We start from the raw sequence: 11,925 nt of genomic DNA on the forward strand, positions 1-11,925 counted from the left end.
ATAGATGAATAGAAGGATCCCAGATATCATGGGTTAACTTGGAAATCTGTATATACATATATATTTGTATTTTTGGTTGGACCCAGCATGTCTAAAGTAAACATTTCAATCCCGAGCTTATTCTCTTTAAAGAATAAATCAATTCTTAACATAGATAAACTAAAAGTGGCCATTTATGGGTATCAATTACTTTCCCCAGAGAGAATCCATGTATTTAAGTAATGGTATTAAAATTCATCTGGGTACCATGTGCTTATATATATCATCTTAAATTCTCAGGGTAGATGAAAAGCTTCCTATCTTATACAATGAAGGTAAAGACTCATTCGAAACTATATAATGTGCAACTACAATGCAAAATTATAAAGATACTTAACATTTAGCTTTTACAAAATGTTTTCTAGCTTTAAAGGCATAGTGCTCAAAAAAGAGCTTATAACTCCAAAGAACAATACTTAATTAGCCAAACCTTCCATAACAAGCTACATATGGTACAAAAACAGACTGTAGTATTTTAAAAGTAAATGAGACAAATTGGAAGGGAGGTACAATTTGTCTGCCATAACCCATGTAATTTTTCTTAGAAATAACAGGAAAAAATGCCTCAATCCTTCACTATAGATTAGACACTTTGCATTTTGCAAAAGGAGTGGAGAAGCAATTGGAGAAACTGTGAAAACGCAAACATCTGCATTCCATACAAAGCAAAATCATCATTAACCACGTCCCAAGTATATGGAAAATGGGAGAAGCCTACTCCCTCAAGACTAAACAAAGGCATACTTTGCAAAGGAATGCAAAACAGCAAAGAATATGCCAGGCAGTTACACCCTGACATATAAATTGTCAGTAGCATTGTCAAGCCAAGCTTCTATATTCCCACATTGCATAATACTGAAATAATCTAAGAATCTAAAATTCAAGAAGTAGAAAGAAATACAAAGAATACTAGAAAAAAACAATTATATAATAATAAAGAGTGTAAACATGCAAGGACATTCCCTATAGTAATAAAAAATATCTCTGAATATATGCCTGCTCTTCAAGAGTGGGGATCAAGGGATGTTATTAAAATAAGAGGATCAATTAGCCTTCATTTTAGTCAACCAGAGACTCTCAAATATCCACCTGTTTTCAACAAAGATAGGAAACCTTTCTTAAAGCTCATTATATTTTTGCAAACCATACTGGACAGCTCAGATAAATCTTTATCAGTTATGAAACGTACTCAGGAGAGGTAACAGCTTGCTGAGCTGTCCTATCCCTCCAGCTGTAAGCATCCTTTCCAATTCATTTTAATTGAATGATATGACTATTTGGCAAAATCAGCCCTCCTCCCTTTCAGAACTTGCTTCCATTCCAGTCTTTCTTTTCACATAACAGAGCCCTGTGCCAGCTGTGTCATTAGCAATTTCCTCTTTTCTTCCTTTTCACTCATGCTGGTTTCATCCCCTGCCAAGCCTTTGATGACATTCAGCAGGTACAACTTTGTCCTCTCTTCCTGCCTGAACATGGTCCTCCAGTGCTTATAGAATTAAATGGGAACTCTCAAAGGTAATCCAGGCCCTCACTACAAACTTCAAACTTTGAAGCTATTGCACTTGCTTACCATTTCCATCACTGTCCCCCTTGTCTTTCTCCTGCCCATGTACCTGTCAAGTCTATAGGGCCTGACTTAAACCTTATCTTCTTTTAATATTTTGCCTTTTCTCTGATTTGCTTTACTGTCGTCCTGATAACATTGTTATAACAGAAAGTGGAAACAATAGAGCTGCATATTTAACAAAATGCAGAGATCATTTCTACGTTACTCCGTTTATTTTATCTAGTTGTTTACAAAGAAAACTCATGCATAAAAAAGAAAATAACCATTAATCTCAAATATAAGTATAGAGCTAGAAAGGGCATTAAAGATTGTTTGGTTCAATCCCCTTACCCTACAGACAAGAAAACTTGAGGTCCAGAGACAATGAAATTGAAAAACTTTGGTAGTGAAGAAAGAGGTGAAGATATCTGATAACATATTTTATGTTGAGTGACCTACGCAGCTTGCTAACTTTCCCTGTTTTCCAACATCTCCATTCTGTGAATTATATCAAGACTAACATCCTTCTCCTTTCCTCTGGACTATTGGCAGGATGAGCTTCTTCGGAGTCCAGAATTTTAATATGATGCACACACTACCCAGCATTCTTTGTTGTCACATGCCTATATATTTTTTAAGTTACTTGTTGTCGTTGTTGTTTTAAGACAGGGTCTTGCTCTGTCACCCAGGCTGGAGTGCAGTGGCACTGTCATAGCTTACTGCAGCCTTGCCCTCCCAAGGATCAAGTGATCCTCCTGCTTCAGCCTCCCAAGTAGCTGGGACCACAGGTATGAGCTACCATGCCCAGCCAATTTTTTTATTTTTTGTTGAGACAGGATCTCATTATGTTGCCCAAGCTGGAGTGCAATGGCATGATCACAGCTCATTGCAGCCTTGACCTCCCAAAGCTCAAGCAATCCTCCTGCCTCAGCCTCCCAAGTAGCTGCGACCACAGGTATGAGTCACCATGCCTGGCTCATTTTTTCATATTTTTTGGAGACAGGGTCTCACTATATTGCCCAGGCTGGCTGGGTGAATATTTTTTAATAGATTGAATATCCCTCTTGCCTTGTAAATACTATAATCAACCACACTAAGCAACTTCGCTAGAAAATTGCCTCTCAAATCTATTTAACAAAAAGACGTTGAACACCTACTGTTTGCAGTTGCCACTGGTAACAAAGATGAATGAACATGAACCCTGTCCTCAAAGTCTCACCAGTCTAGTGAGATAAAAATGTAGATATGTAATTATAGTATGATGTAGTAAGGGCAGAAATAAAAGTGTGGAAAAGGTAGTGTGAAAGTACTAATTGATAGAGACTTTTTTTTCCAGAAAGAACCAAGGGAGATTTCAAAAAGGATGTGAAAGTTCTGGATTTCAAATTAGTTAAAACAAAAGTTATTTATTCACACTGATTTCTTTTTAAGTTCTATATATCAAGTTCACAAGGTATTCACATCTTGTATCAGTTATTACATATCACTATCTATATTTGCAATAACCTGTATAATTCACAATACTCTATAACACATGCTGACCCACTTTAAGTCTTATAACAACCTCATAGAGTAGGTAGGATATAAGTATATAGACAATAGAAGCTTAAGTGATTAGCCAAAGTGGCCCAGCCTCTATAAGGGCTACCACTATACCAAGTGCCAGCGACATGATAGCCAGCATCTACCATATGATACTATTGATTGCCTGATTGCTTTATTCATACCTCACTTGACTGTCAGCACCTTGAGGGGATTAACTGCCTCAGTGTACATTCAGATTTCCAGTAAGTGCTTGAATATAGGAGGAAGGAGGAGAATGACAATAAAAAGAATAAAGATTAAACCTAGGCCTTCAGATTCTTTATTTCTTGCTTTATCACTACATCATGGAGCCCCAATGCTATAGCTAAAGACCATGCTAAAGATCAGTGAGGACACTGATTAATCAACTGAAAAAATTTCAATTTCCTATGTAACCAGAATGGTTTATTCTTTAGTTTAATCAAGTAAAGTGGATACAGAAAACTGATACAATTTTTCATATATAACTTATTTTTAAAAAAACAGTAAAGCAACATGTATTATACAAAAATAAACAATTTTTTTGTGCTTCAGAAACCATTTTTTATTTTTAAAAAAATAATGTCTGAAACTCTAAGGAAGTCTTTTCTCTTTTCAGTAATTTTATTATTTCCCATTTCCTAGGGATTTATCAGATGGGTTGGATTTATTTCCAGCATCTCAGCTATTGTTCTCTTAATCTGAGTTGCTGGGTTGTACTTAAGAAAATAATGGAAAGAAATTCACAATGTAATATTTTCTTTCACTGCTTCATTTGGCAAGATCAATATCCAGCCTCTCACTTCCTTTTTCCTTTCCACTAACAGACTTCTGCTACTTGTAGTTTTTCTTTACTCAAAGTGGTTCCTTGATAATGAGAGGAATATTTACTGCTGCCTTCTGGGGTCTAAACACTGCCTAGATATAATTTAATAGCCATTTTCCCAATTTTTTTGTTTTTTTAAAAAAATATATTGTTCTTAACTTTATATTGATATACATGAATAAATATATGAAAAGCTAAAACAAGAACCCCCTGAGCTGCATTATGAACTAATCAATATTTTCAAGGCCTTATAGAAGAAGCTAAGAAATATATAAATCAGATTATCTGCCACAATTGAAATACAGTTGAAAACTTTAAAAACAGCAAGCTAAGTTAAAAGAAAGCTTAACCAGCATCTGAGAAGAGCCAAGTAGTACAGATACAAGAAGACAGTAAATTTTCTGTGTCCAAAGAGGATAGTGAGATCCATGAGTTGTAGGAAAATACACCATGAAGGCATCCAGGAAGAGACAGAGTATGAGTTGGAATATGAAGCGAACACCAAATTAATAGAGGGTGACGAAAGAACAAAGAAATCCTAGGCATTGGGAAGTGGTCTCCTTAAAATGCCATTCATGAGCTGAAAGTCAACATGTCCCTCCCAATTTCTAAAAATTCTACTCTTAGTCACTTAATGTAAGACAAATCAATTATAATGTCCTTTATGTGCAAAGATGTTAGTATAAATATACATATTCAAAGCATTGGGGATGTTTTCTGAATTAAAAAAATAATAAATTATGTTTTCTGCTTTAGGATACTGCAAAAAATCAGATTATAATATCTACTCTTACTGTTTTCAATTTATCTACAATACATGCATTCCATATTTCTCCATCCTTACTCAATTATAATGTTGCTGTCCAGCACCATTTTTAAATGATCTGCATCTAATCGACAAACACAGAACTGTTTCCTGACTTTGAGCTGAGCTAATGCCAAGTATATTTCAGGATTCATTTAGTAGAGTATGTTCCTATTCATATTAGAACAGGTAATTTTCAGGACCACATGAAAAGGCCCTTATGATTGTTTTGACAATAAAATGACGTATTTTGTGTATTTTATAAAATCAGTGAATTCATGCACAGCATATTATCTAATATGGCTTAAATAGCATTCTGTTCCACTTCCAAAGGGATTATCCACTTAACAATAAGAGGTATGATAACCTTAAATATATGCATTGAACAAAATTGCACATAGTATATGTATAATGCATGGATCATTTCGCTTTATGGACTGCTGAATGAGATGTAGAAAAAATTGTTAACATAAATTCAGCAATGTTACACAGATGTTTAGAACAAGAAGCAAAGAAGGACTCCTTAATAAGGAACACAGGGCTTTGAGGTATATAGAGTAGGATGTTATTGCTTAGATGACTTTGGCCAGAGCAGCAGAAAGCCCTCTTGCAAAAAAACAGTCATGGGATTTTTATGGCCAACAAAGTTCAGACTCTCAGTTTTACATGTAATCCTAAATGTAAGATGACATTTTTAACATTAAAATACATCTATGCACTGATAAGGCATAATCAGAGATACAAGAGAACATATATTTTAAGTCATGCTATTTAACAAGATTTCATTAACAAGCTTTCCAATGTTATCAAGCTTTCCAATGTTTCCAATGTTTTGTACGCTGAAAGCAAACAAAAAGAAAATAAATACCATCTTCAAGAATATTTTTGAATTGAAATAATTCTTATTGGGATATGTGCTTTAAATTTTAGGATAAGAATACTGTAATTCATTTCAAAGTTTTAATTGCTCTTAGGCAATTCCTTAACATTAATATTCTTCCAAATAAATCTAGTCATTAGTTAGGGATAAAGAAAATAAAAAATTATGAAGGGAGAGGTAAAATGTTGATGAAGAAGAAAAAAGTCTGTTTGCAAGTCCTTAGAAAGGAATCATTAATATTGTTGAAATTTCCAAATGTTGGGAGAATGGACCTAACTTCAGCTTTGATTGTTTCCACAACCACCAAACAAATGTATGCAGCACTTTGACTGTGTTTTCAGAGAAAACAAAACCATATTTATGAAGCAAACATTTTATTCACAAAAATAGGGGAATCAGAGACATTGCTAAAAGTATGATAGATGTCTGGGTGTATATAATATGTGTATTCCCTAAATACTTGCTTCAATTCATTCAACAAACAGGCAGTATACACACTTAGCAGAGTTCAAATTGTCAGAAGAAAGTATAAGCAAACAAATACTCTTAAAGAAAGGAGTCTCGATTATAAAAGTCAGAAATATCTGGGTGTGTCTTACAAATTTAAGAACCAGCTGCATGGATTTATGACAAGGTCCTGCTTTCAACGGGGCTTCACCTTGGGGTCTAATGCTTTGCAGTCACTGTAGGGAATTTTTTTTTTTCTTTTGGATTTGTGTTTTGTAAGTGAAGTTCAATGGGATGATTGACCTTGGCTCACGGATGGTCCCACCTCCCACCACCACAAGATTCTCTGCTACCTGCTCTCCCACTTCTAGATGCCCAGGCCCTACTCAGTAGCCCCATCTCTGTTCCTACAGGCTGTCACCTTCTGCCCCAATAGGAACCTGTATATGGGAACAGAAAAGACTGGGGGGTGTAATGCCCAGCACCATCTTTGAGTGGGGCATGGAGGTGGCAAACCCCTCTCCAGGCTGGCAGCACCATAACACACTAGTAGAAGCCAGAGGCCAAGTCTCAGTGGGGCAAGCTTTTCTTTCACTTCCAATCTAGCTACCAAGCACACCTCAGCGCTGAGGCTTAAAGATCCCTGGGGGTCGCCTGTCTGTCAAGAGTTGGGGTGGCTGGCCCATGGAAAGAGGGGATGTCTGCTTCAAATGGATCTGTAAAGAGCACAGAGCCTAGGGCTTGTGCTGGTGGGAAGGGGAAACTGGCAACCCAGGCTGCCTAGAGGTGAAGCACAGCCTATATCGTGAGGAAGAAACTTCTGGTGCCCACGTGGGTCTGCATTTGCCTAAGAAGTGTCCAGATGCCCAGGGACCTCCCTCTCAGGCTCCAAGCCTAGAGGATCTTCTCTTCTAGGTGCCAGCTCTCTGAAGTCTGGCTTAACTTACTAGCAAGAGTTTTACTATCGTTCATTGTGTGCAATGCTAGTTTTAAAATGCAAAAAACAGAGCATTTGACTGGTATGTAGATTCACTCAAATTATATAATTCCTGTTTCCTGGCTGATCCCAGATGGTGCCTACAGCTGGCCAGGAAAGACAAATACAAACCAGATTAAGAATACTGAAAGAGGAACCATTTACCGTATTATCCTAACAATAGTATGTTGTTCCAAGTTTATCATGACATTGGGTTAAATAGTACTCTCTACTGAAAAATCTGTTTTTTTTTTTTTTTAATGAAGAGAGAAAAACCATGTTTATATAAAAGAATATATATCAGATCTATATAAAAATAACATTCTACCTTTCAAAGCAATATAAGAGATCACAAAGGAAAATACTGACAGATATAAATATAGCAAAAAAAATTAAAATCTGAAATATATAAAACCAGATTCAGCAGCATTTTTATGAACAATTAAAATAGATTAAAACCTATGATATCTGAAGAGATTATTCAACTTCATAAGAAAAAAATAAAATACCAAACACTACGTGAAAGGAAAATTCTTAAAAAAGCAAAAAAACAACAGGAGCAAGGTCACATTTAGTCATAGTGAAAGAGATGCAAACTTCAGCAAATTTAAAGAAAGAAAACTTTTTTGAAAGATTATTAATCAAACTAGTGTCATGATAAACCTGGAATATTTGTAGTGTTGGTAAGATTGTGAATGGTTACAACATCTGTGAAATTTACTACAGTTACATCTATTACAAGCCTTCAAAGTATTTTGTGATACACATATGTTCATTACAGCACTATTCACAATTGCCGAGACATGAAATCAACCTAAATGCCCATCAACAGTAGACTGAATAAAGAAAATGTGAGAGATACACACACACACACACACACACACCATGGAACATACACCATAGAATACCATGCAGTCATTAAAAAAGGACAAGATCATGTCTTTTATAGCAACATGGATGGAGCTGGAGGCCATTATCCTAAGCAAACTAACAAAGAAACAGAAACCAAGTACTAAATGCTCTCACTTACAAATGGGAGCTAAACACTGAATACATATGGACACCAAGAAGGTAAGAATAGACACCAGGTGTACTTGAAGGCGGAGGGTGGGAAGAGGGTGAGGACTGAAAAACTACCTGTTGGGTACTATGCTTATCACCTGGGTGGTGAAATAATCTGTACACCCACTACATGCCATTTACCTAAAAACAAACCTTCACATGTACCCCTGAACCTAAAATAAAGGTCTAAATAAAAGTATCTTGTGATAAAGTCATTTCGCTCTTTGTTATAATTCACTGGAAATAAAATGACACGGACATTTTCAGAATATCAATAAAGTCAAAATGGAGAAATGATTAAAAACATATAATTCTCTAAATAATATTAGGCATCAATTAAATTATTGTTCAATGGAGAAAAATAAGCCAATGTTTATTATATAATAAATAAAAAGACAAAACACAGAATTGTATATATACTTTAATTACAATTATTTGCAAAGACACATGTACATAAGGACAAGTGCTGAAAGGTAACACCAGAGTAAAAATTAATGTTTGAAACTAATAGAATGAGTATTTTTTATTTTTCTAAATTTTCAACTTATTGTACTGTTACATAATCTAAGAAAAAAAAAGAATTTCACCTGATCAGATACAAGCTTGATGTGTTCATGAATTTTGGCTGTGTGGTTATTAATTTGTTTAAAATGGTCACTGGAAAAAAAGTACAGAAGTATTTCTGAGCATTAGGCAAGATAACAAGGAAAGCATTAGTTTAAGACATTATTTGTTAATATTGTGAGACGAAATATTTTAAGTATTTCGAGTCTAATCAAAACAGTCATTGTCTGGATATGGTATTCTTTTTCAATCCTCTCACTTCAAGCTTTCATCTCTTTCAAGTACACAAGTCTTGGCAATGTCATCTTCCTACTGTTAGTCTTTATTGAATATACAAGAATTCCTTTTCATTGAATGAAATGAAACACTGTTCAGACTTCTAACACTGAACTCCACCACAGCCAAATTTTGGTTCTTTTTTTCTGTGTATTATTTATATTTTCTCTATATACTGTTGCAATTATATATGCCTATATACATACAAATATCTGTCTTGCTCTTTTCTCTTCATGGAATAAATATTTAAAATATGAAATATCCAATATAATTGTAAATACTGAAAACAATACTGCATCATCAGTGTAAATGCCCATTTTACAATTAAATACTTCTAATATGAACAAGTTCAGAGTCTCCACTTTAGTTGGTAACTAAAAGCATCTTAGATTTAGAAATTATCCTAGTCTCTTTAAGGTCAATGAACTTAATTATTTTGTTCCAGTTTGAATCTTCTCCAAAGGCATTTCAGCCCAAGACAGAACACATACATTATGCTTACACATAATAACAGGAAAGCATCCACATTTGAGCCATCCCACTCCCTCCTCTTACAAGTCACCAATGCACTGAGGCAATTGCAGAGAGAGGCAAGTGTCTCCACACAAATACCAATGAGCCGTGGCACATATCCAAAACTTTCCAAAAACTATAGAAGAGAAACAAGAGACATTCTGTGGCATTCTCTGGTATCACTGTGATCAGTGCACCCATACCAACCGATATCACACACAGGGTTTCAATACCTCTGGCTCCCAATTCCCATGCTTCTCCCCTTCACTCTGAAGCACATTCTTGTTAACTGATTATATCAATTCTTCTCTTTAAAACCTGAACTCTAAAAGGCAGAGATTGTTTCTTTGTTGTATGATCTGTACTCAAACCAAAATGCAATAATTGACCTGTGTTTTACAGACATCCATTCATAACAACTAGCAGACACTGAAAAGGAGATGAAAATACTACTGTCAAGTTATGTTATCTGTCATTGTTCCCAAAGTAATCTAGAAAAATGCCCATCTCTACATTTTTGTTTATATTTTTTTCTATATAAGAGGCTGTTTTCCCCATTTACTTATCACATCTTACTTCAAGATTCAACTTGGGTCTCAATTTGTTTTGGAAAGCCTCCTGAATATCTCACTCTTCTGAATTAGAGCTCACTCAACTAATTTCTCTTAAGGATATGTCTTAGCTGCCTGTTCAGTATTTATCAAATGTGGTAAGCATCCTCTAAAATGGCCTCCAATTATCCCCATGTCCTGGTATGCATACCCTTGTGTAATCCCCTCGCCATGTGAGCTACCCTGTTACCCTACGGAGACCCATATAACAAGAAACAGAGGGCAGCCGATATGTACCTGAGGCCCTCAGTCCAACAGCTCAAGAAGAACTCAATCCTGCCAACAACCATGTGAGTAACTTGGAAGTGGATCCTTTTTCAGTCAAGTTTTGCAAGGATCACAAGGTCCAATCAGTATCTTAATCATAGACTTGTAAGAGACTCTGAGCCAGAGGACCCAGCTCAGTAGTGCTAGGGCTCCTGGCCCATAAAAACTGGCAAATAATAAATGTTTATTGCATTAAATAGCACTAAGTTTTGGAATATTTTTTATGCAACAGTAGATAGCTATATTCACTTATGCATTCTCCCAAACTAGATTATAAACTGCTCCGATGATAGCAACTGTGACATTTTGAATCTCCAGCACTTAGACAGTGACCCTCACTGTTTAATGACAGTAAAGTTACAGAAAGAGACAATTTTGAACAATATACACAAATCACTACTTTAAAATAGTCACTGTAGCAATTTATAGATGAGATAAAGTGCAGTCTCTGTGTTAAAAAATCTGTAGTTTAATTTGCAAAACAGAAAATATAAATACGTTTATGTATATGTGTGTATAATAAGAAATACACAGATAAATAAATATTCAAATTTAGAAGAGGCTAACATTTAAGCAATAATTAAGAAAATGAAAAATGTGATGTATGAAGAAATTGGAAAACATTAGTATGGCTGTCAGGAAAAAAATTAAGAAAAAGAAAATACTAAGTACTATAAAATCCCTTAAAATATATATAATTATGGTACTTAATCCTAAAAAGTATGAGAGAAATAACAGACATTAATAGAACATTTGAAGTCATTCATATATTATCTCAAATGCTGCCTATGAATCTCATCATGGTATTTAGTCATAAAAATGAAAGAGAGATGAAAGAATGAAGAAAATTCAAAGCAATTGAAATTGAGTTCAAAACTCTGAAGAAGTTATTAATGAAGACTCTGCCAAAAAATCAACTAAAAAAATTTAAGATCTTTACTGGCAAACACACTACTTCTGATACGTTTTAATTCAACAAATAATTTTTAAGTCCCTGCTAACTAATCATGAACTGTACTTGAAGTTCACTACTTAAAGCCTAATTAGACAGTTCACATTGTATACAGCCCAGTTACTTGGTGAATTTATATGATGTCTTCTTAATTATGTAAATGTCTGCCCATCTACACAGTTTAGTATAAAAAAGCTGAATATGTTTGATAAAAGTGATAAGGAACACTATTTAGAAGGTATTTTTCTGGTGGTGGAAGAGAACAACCTGGAATAGAATCAAACATTACCAGATGCTTCATATTTGATAGCACCGTGCTTGGCACAACTGCGGAAGAAAAAGATATAATCCTTTTCTCCAATAAATTCACAATCTTGGAGAGAAAACGAAGAATAAAACAAGGAAAGAGACAAAATAACAAGTTGAAATAAATGCTACTATAGAAATAAGCAGGCTACTGAGACAGAAATAATGAGAAGAGGGGGTGCTCACTATAACAATGGAAGATATCTATTGTATTTCTCTCATGTAAAATGAATGTCTACAGTCTGTGTCCACTTTTACTGGGTTGTTGGGTATTTTGTGCCAATTTGTAGAT

Source organism: Mandrillus leucophaeus, unplaced genomic scaffold (genome assembly GCF_000951045.1).
Source record: "Mandrillus leucophaeus isolate KB7577 unplaced genomic scaffold, Mleu.le_1.0 Scaffold1000, whole genome shotgun sequence".
In the NCBI taxonomy this organism is placed as follows: Eukaryota; Metazoa; Chordata; class Mammalia; order Primates; family Cercopithecidae; genus Mandrillus; species Mandrillus leucophaeus.